Source organism: Sinocyclocheilus anshuiensis, unplaced genomic scaffold (genome assembly GCF_001515605.1).
Source record: "Sinocyclocheilus anshuiensis isolate Anshui unplaced genomic scaffold, SAMN03320099.WGS_v1.1 scaffold1228, whole genome shotgun sequence".
Lineage (NCBI taxonomy): Eukaryota > Metazoa > Chordata > Actinopteri > Cypriniformes > Cyprinidae > Sinocyclocheilus > Sinocyclocheilus anshuiensis.
In genome coordinates this window covers 529454-534591 of record NW_015547716.1, presented here as the reverse complement: position 1 = coordinate 534591, position 5138 = coordinate 529454, and positions in this window count along the sequence as shown.

The following is a 5138-nucleotide window of genomic DNA, read 5'->3' as shown; positions in this document are numbered from 1 at the left end:
TTGTCATTTTGCATTATTGACACTATTTTCCTAATTAATGCTGTTCAGTTGCTTTGACACAATCTGTATTGTTAAAAGCGCTATATAAATAAAGGTGACTTGACTTGACTTGACTTCTCCTCACCCATACTAACAAGGACTTTTCCAAATCTGCTGCATTGTGCTTCACTGAAACCTGACTGAGTGAAGCCATCCCGGACAACGCGCTTCATCTGCTGTTCAGAGCGGATCACATCGAGAAGTTAACTGGGAAAACCAGAGGTGGTGGGCTATGTTTCTACATAAATGAAGGTTGGTGTTCAGACGTAACAACTCTGAAGAAGATGTGTTATGCTAATTTAGAGGCGCTCTTCATAACCTCGCTCTGTTTCGCTGGGCATTGGTGGTGGTGTTGGTACACGGAGCGTCACAGCAGAGGAGGAGGTGGAGGAGGCCGAGTTGCTGGTATCTTCATGGCCAGAGCTGGCGTTCAGCATCATATCCATGTGGGCAGTGGTGTAATGTAACAAAGTAATAATACTTCGTTACAGTACTTAAGTATTTTTTGGGAGTATCTGTACTTTACTTGAGTTTTTATATACTTTTACTCCACTACATTTCCTAATTAAAATGTATACTTTTACTCCGATACATTTCCCCGAAGCATATTCGTTACTTACTACAAAACAGTCAGAAATCAGAAGAACACGGACTGCAGGGAAGCAGGTTTGACGAATCACTGGCCTGGCGTTTGCAAGTTAGACTCCTAAAAAACACCTTTGCTCATGTGCAAACAAGTCTGCGCACAATCGCGGATGATTCATTATTTACATTGCATTACACCAAATACACAAAATAATGTTAATTTTAGCAACGTCATATGACCCCTTAAATTAAGTAAGGAATATTGACTCCAGCACTGTGGCTGCATTACAATTCTGCATTATTTTTCTAATAATTCAGTGGCCTGGAGTGAATTATTCTGCGTATACTATGGTCACCACACCTCAAGACATTGTTCATCTTTTATTTCAAGACATTTGTCAGGTTTTTGTCCTTAGAATGCTCTTGTGTGTAAGATTAATTTATTGTAACTAGCCCTATACACTGATCCCCAGTGAAGACCTCATCTCCTAGACGGCCATCGGGACAAGACCACGGGAATCAGATGAGTCCTCTGCACAATCTAACTTTGCTGCAGCACGGATCAACCTGCTGGTTCGTCTGGCCAGAGGAGAACTGGCCCCCGATTGAGCCTGGTTTGTCCCAAAGTTTTTTTCTCCATTCTGTCACCGATGGAGTTTTGGTTCCTTGCTGCTGTCGCCTTAATTTCTGGCAATATTGTTGAATTGATTGCACAGATACTATTTGTATGCACAGATACTATTACTACTTTAACTGAAAAATGGAGTGGTTACTGTTGTCCTTTTACATTATCGACATTATTTTCCTGTTTAGTACTGTAAAGCTGCTTTGACAAGTAATAGTATTTAAAATCATTGTTCATTATCGTCATCATTGATTTTTTTAAAGTATTATTGACATTTAGATATTTATTTATTTATTTTTTTATTTTATTTAGATTTTAATTTAGTTGCTGTCTTGTCACCCTGTGATTACCATGTTTACGATGTTATACACAATATTCACAATAAATTCATATAAATTAAATTAATGTCAGCAGATTTCACTTGTTTGTTCAACTATGAATCTTTTATCCAAATTCCACTATTATACAAGGCTAAACCACTTTTTCCATGATGTTAGAGAGTGTTTCAACATATCAGAGTCACCATGCTACTCCTGACTAGGTTAGGAGACTCTCCAGCACTCTTAAATCATATAGGAACTGTGAAGGATAATTTTAAAAGAATCATAACAACTGTAACATTCCTTTTCCTTGCAGGCCTAACATTTGAAAACTAACACTTTCTAACAGTTCTACTTTCTACTTTCTAACTAACACTTTCGTTTGTATGTTGCAATAATGGATGCTAGACGGCTAGACATCTGTCTGAATATAAAAATAACCATACCAACCCATGACTTGAGTAACAAGCTGAAGTAATCAAAAACACATTTGCTTTGCAGACGGGAGGTTTGCTGAATTGCACATATGTAGAACCAATTGCATTGCAGAAAAATTATGTAATGAATCATGTCATCTTTGCCATGTAACTATTCTATATAAACTGGTAGTCTTTTTGTTGTGAGAATTGTCTGTGATTGGTACAAAGTCCCCTGGCAGTGATTAAAGCATAAAGGCATTGGGCCTCATTCACTAATAATTGCGTAGATTATTTGTATTTATATGCACATTCGAACTTCTCACGAAAACTTTTCGCCTAATTGTCAACACGTGCGAACGCACATGAATTTCTTCTTAACCTCGTCCTAATGTTAGTTATAAACATTTAATTTACAAAGTTAATTTGGAGTGTTATAAATGAGCAACCACGCGCACAAGGTTAGTCATTTGCATAATTCACACCCAGACCATCTCCATATAAGGGCTTTCCACACACGCTTTCCTTTACAGCATTCCGTCACGCTCATCAAAAATACTCCACACAATCCCATATAAAATACATTTTATTCAGAACCAGTTTACAGAGCTATCATTAACCTCTGTACATGTGCTGTTATTCAGAGAAACCTTGCAGCTAGAGCTATAGTCCAACACAGCTTTTCTTACTCTTTCACTGTATGTGATGTATATGATGAGTTCTCCTTTTGTCTAGAAACCAGGTATTGGAGTAGAAAACACAGTCATATTTCCCATCTCTTTCCCATTTGGAGGTAGCTGGAAATAAGTCTGAGTTATATGCTTTGATTCTTCTAGTGCATGCAATACCATTCAGCCCTCACTACTTAAATTTAAGATGGAGAGAGCAGGTGGGCATCCTAACCTGGTAATCTGGATAACTGACTACCTCACCTACAGACCCCAGTAGCTCCAGGACTGATGTTGTGAAGTGCAGTACAGGAGTCCCACAAGGAACCGTTCTAGCTCCCTTTTTATTTACTCTATATACATAATTCCGTAGTTGACTTTTTCAGAAATACTCTGATGACACTGAGGTTGCAGGATGTAATACTGATAATAATAAAGATTAATATAGAGAGCTGATTAAGAATTTTGTGGATTGGTGCAAGTTGAATTTCCTTGAGCTTAATGCATGTAAAACTAAAGAAATTGTAATAGATTTCTGAAAGAAACGCATCAGATTGTCCCTGTAAATGTCAAACTGATTCGTTACTGGGGTGCTCTCTGCCCTGTGTTGATGGTATTATGGTAAGGAAGCTGTCTTCCATTATGAATCATTAATCTCACCCCCTCCAAATAACAGCACATTTAGTGATATCGTTATTTAGAGAGATATGGAAAGCCTTTTATTCTCTCTGTTGTAAGACTGTTTAATCAAAGTGGATCATGATTTGTTGTGCTATTGTGTTTGCCACGTGTTTGGGTTGGGTGTAAATATTGTTTTTATTTGTCTTAATATTTTTTACTTGTAGAGTGTGTTGCTGCTGTGACATATGAATGCAACAACTTCTCCCAAACAGCAATGGGTCAAATGGCTTTCTTCAGTTGCACTTCTCCACCCTGGTGACAATGAACTCATGTTGAATCTTTTTGTGGAACTCTAAGAATCTGTTAAGAAATATTTCTTAGATAGCGAGGAATGCAATTTTTTTTGTGTTGTTTCACTTCTGCATTAGTTCCAAGTTTGATCCAAAAGGGGAAGAACTACATGAGCTTGAAGCATTTCGCAATTTTGTATTTGTTTTAAATGACTTTCGTTTGGCTTTTGTTTTAAGGTTGCCCTTACCAAAAAGTAGTATACTTCAAGTTTATTTTAGTAACTTAAATGTCATTTTAAGTATATTTCTGAGAAGTACATAAAGCCCATTTCTGAGAAGTACATAAAAAGTAGACTAAAAGTATACTTTCCTATTTTTAGTTTAAAAGAAGTATACTAATAGCACACTTGAATAAACTTCTTTTTCGTAAGGGTGGTGTGAACTACATGAACAAATACAATATTTTTCCTGGGCTGCAGCTCTTGACTGAATCAGTATAACATGTATTCAGATTAGGTCACTAGTAAAGATCCTGGCTCACTACACATTGGGCTTTTATTGCATTATAGTCCTTCACGTCTGCTGCGATCTCATAATACTTAGAATATCAAAATCAACTGCGGGCGGCAGATCCTTTTCTTATTTAGCACCCAAACTCTGGAACAATCTACCTAACATTAAAAACCCATAGATTAAAAACTAATCTCTTTAACAGTGGCACTGTTAAGGGGGATGCAGAGTGTGTCAGGCATATGAGCCCAGGACACTAGGGTGCCCCAAATCACGACTTTGTATATTTATTTATTTATTTACTATTTATTTAAGCTTTACCGTACAAATACACCTTACCATTTTTTTGCATGGCTGTTGTATTCACAATATTTTTTAAAAATGTGGCCAAATTCCAATGTGAATGAATGACGTTCATGAACTGACCCGCATGCGCAAAAAAACAAAAAAAAACAAGATGGCATGAAGCTCGCTGTAAACATGAAGGCCACTGAATTTTATGCATTTACTTGTTCATTTAAAAGCTGATGTGCCTCCAAAGCCAGCGAATTCGCGATCAGGCGATAAGGAGGATGAAGATGAGAAAGAGAGCAAAGTTTTAAAATATTTACAGTACGACACCTTATGTTTTGCTTGCTTGTATAGAGCTGTCACTGTAATACACCGTAACACAACACCACTGCCTTTCCCCTGCTACCTTCTGCAACTGTCTGTCACGTTCAGCGAGTGACCAAAGAACGTCTCAGTTTACTTATGTAACCATGGTTCCCTGAGTAGGGAACGAGACACTGCGTCCTCTAGGGGTCGCTATGGGGAACGCCTCGTCGTGACCCGTGTCTGAAGCATACATTGAAAAAACACCAACTCGTTGGCCGGCGGCAGCCATGATATCACTACCGGTGCGGCTATAGTATAAATAGGCGCCGGGAGCTACACATCATTCACTTCTTCGTCTGAAGCTTGCATCCGCAGCATGGCAAGAAACCTAGAGGACACAGTGTCTCGTTCCCTACTCAGGGAACCATGGTTACATAAGTAACCTGAGACGTTCCCTTTCATGGGAA